Source organism: Macrosteles quadrilineatus, unplaced genomic scaffold, assembly GCF_028750875.1.
Source record: "Macrosteles quadrilineatus isolate MER2022 unplaced genomic scaffold, UCM_ALF_1.0 Scaffold_9__3_contigs__length_116548681, whole genome shotgun sequence".
In the NCBI taxonomy this organism is placed as follows: domain Eukaryota; kingdom Metazoa; phylum Arthropoda; class Insecta; order Hemiptera; family Cicadellidae; genus Macrosteles; species Macrosteles quadrilineatus.
The window spans coordinates 16,236,717-16,249,613 of NW_026542602.1; the positions used below are offsets into that span (position 1 = coordinate 16,236,717).

The 12,897-nt window shown below is 38.6% G+C and overlaps 1 protein-coding gene across 1 annotated transcript in view; it reads left to right on the forward strand.

Annotated features, from left to right (window-relative positions):
• The window catches only part of LOC129002008 (ubiquitin-conjugating enzyme E2 Q2-like), a 30,135-nt gene that overhangs the window by 1,233 nt on the left and 16,005 nt on the right, over positions 1 to 12,897 (forward strand). The window lies entirely within an intron of this gene.

Here is a 12,897-nt window from a genome sequence, read left to right on the forward strand (position 1 = left end):
GATAACAGTTGTTGTTTTAGTGCGTATTATAGTTGAGATGATTAAAAATGGCGAGTATTAGTGTTGGCAGGATTTCTGAATTTAATCCAAGTGAGGAGGACATTGTGCCCTATTTGTTGCGCCTGAAACATTTTTTCAAAGCGAACAATGTCAAGAAGGAAAACGAGGTGTCGGTTTTAATTACAGTTATTGGTCCCAGGGTTTTATCGGTCCTATCCGATTTATTATCACCGGTAGAGGTAGATTCTAAGACCTATGATGAACTTGCAGCGTTGTTGAAATTACATTATGCGCCCAAGAAGTTGGTTGTGGCGGAGCGATATGTATTCTACTCTCGTGTGCAAAAGCCGGGCGAAAGCATAGCGGAGTTTGTGGTTTCAATAAAACATTTGGCTAGTTCGTGCAAATTTGGTACCTTTTTGAAAGACGCTTTGAGGGACAAAGTGATTTCCGGCATTTCTAATGAAACTATCCGGCAGAAATTGTTGTCGGAGGAATTGGACTTTGACGAAGCTTATGCGTCAGCGCTCAGGCTGGAACAGGCCGAATCGCAGTCAAGCCTATTTGTGCAACCTCGTGGGGACATTGCGAAAATCAATGTGAAAAGTCAAAATAGGCCTAAAACTTTCGTGAATAGGAGTAGTGAAAATCAAAATTCTAGAAACTCTTGTTGGAGGTGTGGTTCTGCTGGTCATTGGCCTAGTGCGTGTGCGTTCGCCAGTTACAAGTGTCACGGTTGTCAGAGAGTAGGTCATCTCAAGAAAGTGTGTAAAGCCAAGAAATCTTCTAGTTTCCATGGTAAAAAGTCGACACCTAGGATGGGGGTCCATCAAGTGGAGGAAGAGGTAGGCCTAGGCCTAGAAGTTCCAATGGCAGAGATAGGTCTGTACAACCTTAAATCAGGATCAGACAACGGCTATAAGGTAGGCCTAGTAGCTAATGATGTATATTTAGAAATGATTCTAGATACAGGCAGTGCCTTGACTATATGTCCTTCTGAGATATTTTATGAAAAATTTTCTAACCTCAAACTTAGGCCAGCAAATGTGAAACTTACTACTTATTCAGGTCATGATGTACCTGTTCTGGGACAAGTGAATGTCAATGTTAAATATAATAATCAGCAGGCGAGTTTGCCTTTGACAGTAGTTAGTTTAGAAAGTAAGAGTCAGCCGATTCTGTTGGGGCGAAACTGGTTAGGCCAGTTGAGGTTAGATTGGCAAAATGTGTTTTCATGTAAAGCCACTGTGGATCACAGTTCTGATTTGGACATTGCTAAATTGAAGAGTAAATTTAAGTCAGTTTTTCAGCCTGGAACGGGCGAAATTAAGGGTGTTAAGGCTCATATTGTCTTAAAGGAGGGGACAGTCCCTAAGTTTTGTAAGGCGAGACCAGTGCCTTTTGCGTTAAGGGAGAAAGTTGAGAGTGAGTTGGACCGCATGGTTCAAGAGGATGTTGCGTACAGAGTTACTAATTCACAGTGGAGCACTCCACTTGTGGTTGTCCCTAAGCCTAATGGTGTTAGGCTTTGTGCCGATTATAAGATTACTCTTAATCAGTGTATTGAAATGGAACATTATCCGCTTCCACAGGCTCAAGATATTTTTGCAACTCTAGGCGGTTGCTCAGTTTTTAGCTGCCTTGATCTTTCAAATGCGTATCAGCAATTGGCGGTAGCGGATGAATCGCAACATCTGTTGACCCTAGCTACCCATAAGGGTCTGTATCGTTTAAAAAGGCTACCATATGGTTTGTCTTCAGCTCCTGCAATTTTTCAGTCAGCCATCGACCAAATTTTAACAGGTCTTCCAGGAACGGTGGCGTACTTAGATGACGTCTTAGTGGCGGCTCGCTCTAAGGAAGAGGGGCTTGCCCGTCTGGCGCAGGTGCTGCAACGCCTTGATGAGTTTGGTGTTCGAGTAAACCAACAAAAGTGTAAGTTTTTGCAATCTTCAATCGAGTATTTAGGACATGTGATTACTCGAGATGGTCTCCGTCCACAAGAAAGTTTGTTAACTGCGCTGCGTAAAGCGCCTGAGCCTAGTACTAAGGAAGAGTTACGAGCCTATATTGGTCTAATAAATTATTATCATGCATTTATACCTAACCTGTCTGCTAGAATAAGCTGTTTTTATGACTTATTACATAAGGATCATCCATGGGTGTGGTCGGAGGTGTGTTCTAAGACTTTTCAGGAGAGTAAATCATGGGTGTTGGACTCAAGTTTGTTAGTTCACTATGATGTTAAAAAGCCCATAGTTCTGACGTGTGATGCGAGTCCCAGGGGGGTGGCTGCTGTTCTATCTCATCTTATCGATGGTCAGGAAAGGCCAATTGCCTTCGCATCGAAAACGCTAAGTTCCAGTGAACGGAATTATTCTCAGTTACATCGGGAGGCTCTGGCTTTGATCTTTGGAGTCAAAAAGTTTCATAAGTATATATATGGAAGACACTGTATTCTACAGACTGATCATCAGCCGTTGACGGCTATTTTTGGCTCTAAAAAGGGCGTTCCTAGTATGGCGGCAGCTAGGCTGCAGAGATGGGCCTTGATTCTATCAGCATATGATTTGGAGGTTAGGTACCGGAAGGGAGTGGATGTCCCTCACGCTGATGCGTTGTCTAGGTTACCCTTAGCAGAAGCGGAACCTATAGAGCTGGATGCTAATTTTGTTTCACATGTAGATGTGTGTACAGAAGTGATGAACAATTTCTGTGTTGTCAAGGACATTGCACCTATTACTGCCTTGCATATAGGTAAAATGACGGATAAGGATCCGATTCTTTCGAAGGTCCGAGATTTTGTGATGTACGGCTGGACGAGCTCGGTTGAGCCAGAACTAGCTATTTTTCTAAGGAAGAAGGACGAGTTGTCCGTGGAACAAGGTTGTTTGCTGTGGGGTTCTCGTGTAGTGATTCCAAAGAAACTGTATTCATCTGTGCTTCAAATGTTGCATGATCAACACCCGGGAGTTACACGCATGAAGATGCTGGCGAGAAGTTATGTCTGGTGGCCAGGCATGGAGAAGTCGATTGAAGACGTGGTGGCCTCTTGTTCTGCGTGTCAGTTAACTAGGAATTCGATACCTAAAGTACCGTTGCAGCAATGGCCTACAACATCAACCCGATGGCAGAGGATACACATTGACTTTGCGGAGGATCCAGAGTCGAGACAGCAACTTTTAGTTTTGATTGACACATACTCTAAATGGTTAGAGGTATTTATCATGAGTTCCATGAATTCTTCCAAGGTTATTGAGAAACTCCGTACCTTGTTTTCATCGTATGGATTACCTGTCGAACTGGTGTCGGACAACGGAAGATCTTTTACTAGTCAAGAGTTCAAAACCTTTTTGCATAACAACAATGTGAAGTTCACATTAACTCCCCCGTATCATGCGGCTTCAAATGGATCTGCAGAGAGAAGTGTTCAGGAGGTCAAGAAAAACCTTTTGCGTCAAGTGATTGAGGAACATCAGCGTTCTCAGCGTACCACTCTTCAAATGAAATTAGATAATTTCTTGTTTGCGTACCGCAACACTCCAAATACAGTTACTGGCTTAACCCCTGCAGAAATGTTCCTGTCTTGGAAGCCTCGTACTCAGTTGGTTATGTTAAAACCCAATCTCCAGTCATCCATTGATAAAAAACACAGGGAACAAAAAGATGCAGCTGATAGGCTTAGGGGAAGAAGCAGATTTTTCTCAGAAGGTCAGGCAGTCTATGTCAAAACTGTCCGAAATGAAAAGATATCTTGGGTTCCTGGCAAAATAATTCTAAAGAGAAGTCCGGTCACCTATCTGGTGAGTGTTATTGGTGGAAAACCCCGATTTTGTCATGCGGATCACTTGAGAGCTCGGTATGCAGAAGAGGAGGAGATTTTTGTATCACCCAAGGATCCCGTTGTATCACCCCAAGTACCCAAGAATTCACCCCCGCCGGAGGATCGACCAACTAGTCCCATGATGATGTCACCTGTACCTAGGCCTACTACCAGTCCCAGGGAGAGCCTAGGGCAAGCCCAGCCTCAGCCAACTCCTGCGTCGCCGCTAGCACAGTGCAGCCCACCACCCTCGCTGAGGAAGTCTGCACGGACTGTGCGAAAGCCTCACAGGCTGGACTTGTAAAATTATTAATGAATAATGGGAAGAAGAAATTTTGGTTGCATTTTATTGAAAGTGAATTTATTTTATTTTGAAAGTTGAGTTAATTTTGAATTTATGATATTGACTTTTTTTTTATGGGGAAGACGAGTGTAGTAGAAGTCATTATAGTTTCATATATGAACAGTTATAATTATTAGTAACGGAAGAGTTATTATGTTTTGCGGGGTGGCTGCACTGTGCACTGAGCCCTGAAGTGGGATGATTCGTCACGGCTCCTTCTTCTATGTCCACCAACGAACGTAAGTGGTTCTCTTGCTATATCGTCCACTTTTCTAGCGTAACGTTAGGTTACGACAACCTACAAGTAGGCCTTGTCAAGATATTTATGGAATGACAACAATAAGTTAGTCCTTAAGGCAGTGGTGTGTGAAATTGCATATTCCCTAGCTACGGTCATCAACAAATGCTTAAAAGTAGGGGCCTTTCCCAATGTTCTAAAAGTGGCTCGTACGGTACCCATACACAGAAAGGGTGACCCGTCCAACTTAGAGTGGTATTTATTGCGACGAACGTGACCATGGGAACCTATACGGTATAGATTTCACTAGAAACTAGATTTTTAGCTGAAAATAATGGTGCAACAATTTTTCCGCGCTCTTAAATATTAACAGAGTTACAGCTGTTTTAAGTTTTATTTACCGGTAGGCCTAGGCCTACGTTTTTTTGACCTACTGTAACCTATTTATAAGCCTATGAAATGTTCTCTCCAGATAAGTTACTTGATATGTTACGTTAATTGTAAGTAATTAAAGTAGAAGACTCACTTTTTACCAGGAAATAACAGCGCCAAAATGTCTCAGAGGCCACGAATAACTAAGGTAACTTAAGTTAATTTGTTGTGTTGATTTCCTTTATCTATTCTACCTTCCATTCAAGTCTGCTACTAAACTGCATTACGGAATTACGGAACAACGGAACGGACTAACTGTTACTTGTAGAACTATACTGATGAACCTGAAATGAAAATGAAAATACGAAATATTGAAGAGAAGAGAATTTTAAAAATAAGTCAATCAAGTCATTTAAAGTACATGTGCTAGAAACAACACGGAACACGGCACTCAATAACTTATTTCAGAATGATTTTATTTAGGCATGTGTGGAAGGCAAGTTGGGCTTATGCGGATTCGTGACTGTATTGAGTGTTATGAAGTTAGGTTAGATTAGGAAGGTAAAGTGTAGGTTATAGTGAACCGAGTTGATAATTTATATTACACACAGACAGTTGTTGTGCAATTAAAATAGTGTGTTAAACACAATGAAATAACGATTTCAAAAATGCTGCAAGCAATTTTTACAGGGCACAGCAACGTTACGGGGTGGGGGGCGTTGCTCTCTTGTCCATTAAGTCCTACCTGGAAAATAGGCAGCAAGTGATATCACTTAGCGGTGCTCAGTCAGAACCTTTGCCAATCCAACATGGCGTTCCTCAGGGATCGGTACTGGGACCAATTTTATTTCTGGTCTCAATCAATGACCTTGACTTGAGTGGCTCAACACTAAGATTTGCAGACGACACTGCAATTTTGTCAACAGGTTCTACTCCTGCTCAAGCTCTCGACAACGCAGAAATTCTTTTCGAGGAAGCCAAGACATCGTTCTCAGCCAATAAATTCAAGCTGAACGAGGGTAAGACACAAAAGATCGTGTGCACCTTAACTAGACATCCTCAGATTGAAACTAAAGTTAATCTGCTTGGTTTCACCATTGACCCCAAACTGACATGGTCTGAGCATATTGAAGTCGTATGCAGAAGGTTAATCGAGAGTTGTGTGTCTGCTAAGAAAGCTGTCTAAGCTGGTAACATCACAATACCTACTGGTCGTCTATCACGCTCTCTTCCATAGCGTGCTAAGCTACTTTGGGGGCATGCGCCTAACTGCCATGAAGTTCTTCTACAGCAAAAGAAGGCTATCAGGATAATAACGTTTAGAAAACGATTGGACCACTGCAAGCCTCTTTTTATAGAAACCAAAATTTTAACAGTTTACAGCCACTTTGTTCTTCTATGTGCATCATATGTCAAAAACAACATTCAAAATTTTCCGACCAGAAATACATTCCATACGTACAGAACAAGACATAATCAGGAAATAGACCTTCCCTTTTGCAGGCTCTCTAAAACTAAAAATGCTTTCCCGACCATAGCGCTCAAGATTTATAACAATTTGCCCCAAGAAATTAAGAACCTTGAAACAAGGAAGTTTGATAAAGTGTTGAAGGCATGGATAGTATGAAGGCCACTCTATAGCATGGATGAGTTTTTTAAAAACTAAACCGAAACTAAATTGAGGCTACATCCACTGCCATAAGTTACGTGTACATACATGTAAATAGTAAGATACAAGTGTAACAGTCAGTATTTTATTTAATTTTTATTAATTCTAATTGACACAACCTATCCGGCATAGCTGGTCTTGGTGAAGAAGAAGGTATTAAGGTACCTAAGTTAACTTACCTCTGTAAGATTACAGCCTCTGGCTTGCCATTTTTTTACATTACAGATTAGAAACATGGGATTAACTTACTGTAGGTACCGGTAACTTATAGGCCTAGTAGTTTTGTTTGTTTTACATCACATGTAACTTTACGAGGGCCTAAGTCTAATACCACGTATGAGGAAAATGCCCACTTTACAGGAGAGCAAAAAAACGTTGTAATTATTATGGTTTTTACGAAAAACAGCTCATTACTTTATAGGAATGTACATGTAGTTATTAAATTTGATAAAACAAACCACTTCTTATGTTTATTTATTATTTACATTAGTTATTATAAAAAAAAGTAAGATATGAGGTATTGTAGTAAACTTTTTTTAAATGTGCCAGTTGGAGGGTTAACTTACGTGGTATTGAAATTGGATACACGAGTTATTAGAATTTACCAATTTGTATAAACACTAAGCATTTTTATTATAACAACTTTGTTGTTATAATTACTATTTTATTGTATTACAGAAAAAATTAAGAGTATAAAATTATTCCTTAGCAAAAAAGTTAATAGGCCTACAATAATTTTAAACAAGTTATAACATATTTTTACAGTAAGAATATTCCTCCTTCTAAGACCTCGTATCTTAACACTGATTTATGACAACGTATTACATAAATTGTAATAAAGCCACAAATAAACTAATTGCATATATACAAAACTGAGTTAATTCTATCTTATATTTACTACATTTTGAACACTGAAATTCACTTTTTCACAATGAAACTGCATAACAATAACAGACCGGCACAGCTGACCACCTTTTGCACACTGTAAACAATACAAGATACGTGTTGCTAGAAGGAAGGTTTACCAATACTGCAAGATATGAGGTCTACATTTCCCATTTTTTAAAATTATTTCCCATTTTTATAGAATTACGAGGTTTTAGAATTAGGTGAGAGACAATGAAATCTATTTTTTTACTAAAAATCTCAAAACCCTATATTTTGAAGATACGTGGTATTAGAATTAGGCCCTCAAAGTTACAGGGTTGCCGGAATTTTATCCCCCTGGGCAATGCTGACGTCACTGGCCTATGACGTATGTTTTAACCCCCAGCGCTCTCAAGTTTGTTCGCGTGCAGAATTTTACCCCCGCAGATTTGGGAGTCTAATGAAAATAGACAGAGCATGATAAATTCTGATTTTTAGCGAACTACAACCGGAATTTTACCCCCAGGTATTTACCCCCTGTATTTTTACCTTCCGGATTTTACCCCTTGTGCAGACATAGAAATGAGTGAAAATGATCATCAGTTTTGATTGGATACGGTAGTAAGTTAAGTTAAACATTTTATTTTTAAGTAGGCCTCTAGCCTAGTCTATCTTATCTTAAATCTCATCTAACAGGGGCAGGCCGAGATCATGAAACACTTCATCCGAAAATCAAATTATTGCGCACCCCAGACAATTGTTTTCTTGATGACCTTACAAGTTCATGTGTCCGATGAATTCCTGTAGCTTCCCAATAAGGCTAGGCTAGTTCATCCTTGGGAAGATATCTTCCTCTAGTCACATTACCAAGAGTTATCATTCTAGCATCAGAGAGCTCGTCACAATCAAAGAGCAGGAGATCGGCTATCTCCTCTGACCTATCACACAGATCGGTTCACCATCAAATAAGCCCCATCCGTTGTAAATGTTTCCTGAATCGCCCGTGACCAGTTATCAGTTCTACAATTAAGCCCTAATTTGATTCTTCACCTGTCTAGGCTCAAGAGGTCAGAGGCAACCTATTTGGAAGGCCTAAACAGAGTAAGCTTGCTGACCCTAAGAAGGGGAGTATCGACCCAGCGTTTGCGGTGCTGTTCTTTGGCCCATGACGCAATTGAAGAACATGCGCTATGTCGTGAAATGCCACAGAAGGGTTGTGGGCCTATAATTGTTGACGCAGAGGCAGTGTTTGCCAATCTGTCTGCAGCTTCATTTCCTTTTATGCCTGAGTGTCCAGGCACCCAGTAGAGTGTAAGATAATTTCTCCTACCCAACTCAGACACAGAAGCAAGGAAGTCCCACACGAGCCTTGAGTTGAATGTATAAGAGTTTAGTGCTTTTAAGGTGGCTTGACTATCAGTGTAGATATTAATTGTTATTGTCTCTAATCTCATTGTTAAGATGTTCTCAAGCTCAAACCAAGATGGCAGTGACCTCTGCTTGAAAAACAGTTGGGTATAATTCCGTCCCGTACACTCTAGGTTTTATTACTTAATTTGATGCATAGATTGTGGCGTAAGTTTTTCTCAGGGGTAAAATTCCAGGGGGATAAAATTATGCTTCCCCAAGTCACACAGCTGTTTGCTCTCCACATAGGCTAGGCCTACCTTCCTTTTAAAGTGTTAGTCGTTGCTAGAACTCGGATTTGCCCTAACCACTAAGTTATGCAATGCTAAATTTACAGTACCTACCTTGAAGAATTTGTAATCCTTTATTTTTATTTATTTTTGACGCTTTAGACTCTTAAAATTATGGCATTTTCAGATTCAGGTGGGACAACACATTAAGTTTGGAAACATGGGACTTTCAAGTAATTTAGACTCAAATGATTTTTAAAAATAAGAGCTAAAATACATAAGTAGTGCACCTAAAATAATTGACGGGAAATCATTTATTTAACCTTCGGTTATCATAACGTCCATCTAGGGGACTGGTGGGACAGGGTTAACTTATTGGGTGGGGGGGGGGGGGGAACTCTTTGAGTGCTAGGCCAATTATTAGTTTTTTGTAAGATTTATTTTGTTTAAACCTAGGGTGACCCGGGACAATTCTGGCACAGGCCAACTATAGCAATGGCCTATAGGCTATTATTTTTAAATCCATGCTCTAAAGATCAGTTAAGCAATATTTGTTATTTCTAGGTACCTATACCTCCCACACCAGGAAAGCTTTGTAAACAAATTCTTAGTAATAATTTTTATTAGTGGTTAAAAAAGTGCATTCTCCCACAGCCTGGGGATTTCTAAACATCATAAACAGCGTAATTTTTATTAAAATACATTTTTCTTTTAGGTCCTCGGGTACCTATTTATTATTATATTATTTTGTTGTTGTTGTTAGAAATTCAGAGTTAATTTTTCTGACTTAAAACTTCATGGGGAAAAATAATAATAGCAGTTAACTATATAGCCTATAGTTACCTATAGTTATGTTGTTAAAAAAATTTTGTTTTTCTTTTCCGAGTTTGTTTGGCTCTTCTACCCGACCTATTTTCATCATTGAGGTCTCAAATTAAAGGTATGCAAGCACAGATTTGCCATCAAGCATCGGCATATATCTGTACTCTCACTCGGTTTATACGTAAACGAAATTTGCTCTCCATGTGTTTCTTATGGGAGTTTAATTTGATTTCTCTTTGCCGAGTAGCTCTTCTAACCGACTGATTTTCATGATTGAGGTCTCAAATTGAAGGTATGCACGCACAGATTTGCCAAGCATCGGCATATAATTATCTATAGTCTCACTTGATTTAAATACGTAAACAAAATTTGCTCTCCATTTGTTTCTTATGGGAGTTAAATTTGAGTTCCCTTTGCCGAGTTCATTTAGCTCTTCTACCCGACAGATTTTAATGATTGAGCTCTCAAATTGAAGGTATGCACGCACAGATTTGCCATCAAGCATCGGCATATACAGTAGAACCCCGGTTAACCTAAATAAAGGGGGGAGAGCTGTTTCGGATAAACAATTTTTCGGTTAACCCATCATATGCTAAAAATAGCCAATGTATCACCACAGTGTGTAGGAAAATGAATTTAAGAGAATACCTATATAGGCCTAATTCAGTGTTTTATTTCAGCTACAAAAATGTTACAATGGGATAGAAATATTTTAAGCCAGACAACTGAAGTTATTAGAGCATATTACAGATCTATATTATTTTATAGAACAATTTCGGTTAACCCGGGTTTCGGTTAACCCTAATTCGGTTAACAGGGGTTCTACTGTAACTATCTATAGTCTCACTCGGTTTAGGCCTATACGTAAACAAAATTTACTCTCCATGTGTTTCTTATGGGAGTTAAATTTGGTTTCTCTTTGCTGAGTTCGTTTAGCTCATTCTACCCTACCGATTTTCATGATAGAGGTCTCAAATTGAAGGTATGTACGCACAGATTTGCCAAGCATCTGCATATAATTATCTATAGTCTCACTTGATTTATACGTAAACGAAATTTGCTCTCCATTCGTTTCTTGTGGAAGTTAAATTTGGGTTCTCTTTGCCGAGTTCATTTAGCTCTTCTACCCGACAGATTTTAATGATTGAGGTCTCAAATTGAAGGTATGCACGCACAGATTTGCCATCAAGCATCGGCATATACAGTAGAACCCCGGTTAACCTAAATAAAGGGGGGAGAGCTGTTTCGGATATACAATTTTTCGGTTAACCCATCATATGCTAAAAATAGCCAATGTATCACCACAGTGTGTAGGAAAATGAATTTAAGAGAATACCTATAAAGGCCTAATTTAGTGTTTTATTTCAGCTACAAAAATGTTACAATGGGATAGAAATATTTTTTGAGCCAGACAACTGAAGTTATTAGAGCATTTTACAGATCTATATTATTTTATAGAACAATTTCGGTTAACCCTAATTCGGTTAACAGGGGTTCTACTGTAACTATCTATAGTCTCACTCGGTTTAGGCCTATACGTAAACAAAATTTGCTCTCCATGTGTTTCTTATGGGAGTTAAATTTGGTTTCTCTTTGCCGAGTTCGTTTAGCTCATTCTACCCTACCGATTTTCATGATAGTGGTCTCAAATTGAAGGTATGCACACACAGATTTGCCATCTAGCATTGGCATATAATTATCTATAGTCTCACTCCGTACATACGTAGGCTAAACGAAATTTGCTCTCCATGTGTAAATGGGAGTTTGGTTTCTCTTTTCCAAGTTCGATAGCTCTTCTACCCGATCGATTTTCATGATTGAGGTCTCAAATTGAAGGTATGCATGCACAGATTTGCCATCAAGCATCGGCATAAAATTATCTATAGTCTCACTCGGTTTATACGTAAAAAACTAAATTTGCTCTCCATGTTTTTCTTATGGGAATTAAATTTGGTTTTTCTTTGCCGAGTTCGTTTAGCTCTTCTACCCGACCGATTTTTATAATGTGGTCTCAAATTGAAGGCAGGCACGCAAAGATTTCACTTAAGCATTGGCATATATTTACCTACTGTATTAGGCTACTCCATTAAAAAACATAATGTGATTTATTTTTGAATTCTTACTTCAATTTAAGATGTATTTCACCAAATAATCGTACTAATATTATAAATGTGAAAGTTTGTGTGTTTGTTTGTTTGTTTGTTTGTGTGTTTGAAGTTCAATCACGCATAAACCACTGGACGGATTGGGCTGAAATTTTGCATGATGATAGCTTACATTCCCGATTAACATATAGGCATATTCTTATCTCAAAAATCCTTTCGGGCTCCGCCCCAGTGGCTCTGTAATTCCCCATGTTAACCTTATGAGTAGGCCTATTCATATTTAAAGGGAATTAAAGAATTTAGTCAGCTGTTTCAACTAAAAAAGTTGGTTCTATAATATGGAAAAGCATTAAAAAGTTATAAGATTTACCAACAGGGTGCAGCACGATATTTGTTTGCATTTATGAAAACAGCTAATTTGAACTAAAAGCAGCAACAAAAAACTGTGATTCGCAATGAGAACTGTCAAAGTACGATTGTTTACAGTTATGTTTATGTTTTTCATTTCATGATTAATTTGTGATATTTTGCGTATTGTTGATAATTTTTTTTTTCTCTATTGTTTAGGTGAAGTGGTAGAACATTATGGCTATGGTAGATGTGTAATACTATAGAATACTGTAAATTTAAAAAAGCAAATTTTATCAAACTGTGTCCTCCCTCATTGCAAACGCAAAGCTTGAGTATAACTGCAATAAGCATTTTATACTTATATTCCAACCCCGTACGAAGGACGGGTACTCTGCTAGTATAATGATATAATCCTTTATTTATGTTTTGGTCTAAGAACCTTCAGTGAAATACTGGGTTTCATTTAAGCTATTAGTTATTCAAATCGGACGAGTTTCAAGCAAATGCAAGGTTAACAACCAACATAAAAATAATTTTTCATAAGGTACTACTATGATTATAAATCAATAGCTCCAGTGTTGTTTATGTTTTTTATATATGTTTTAGACTAAAAATAATCAGTAAATTATAGGCTTTAATTTGAGTTATTGATCGTTTGAATAAGTTAAGC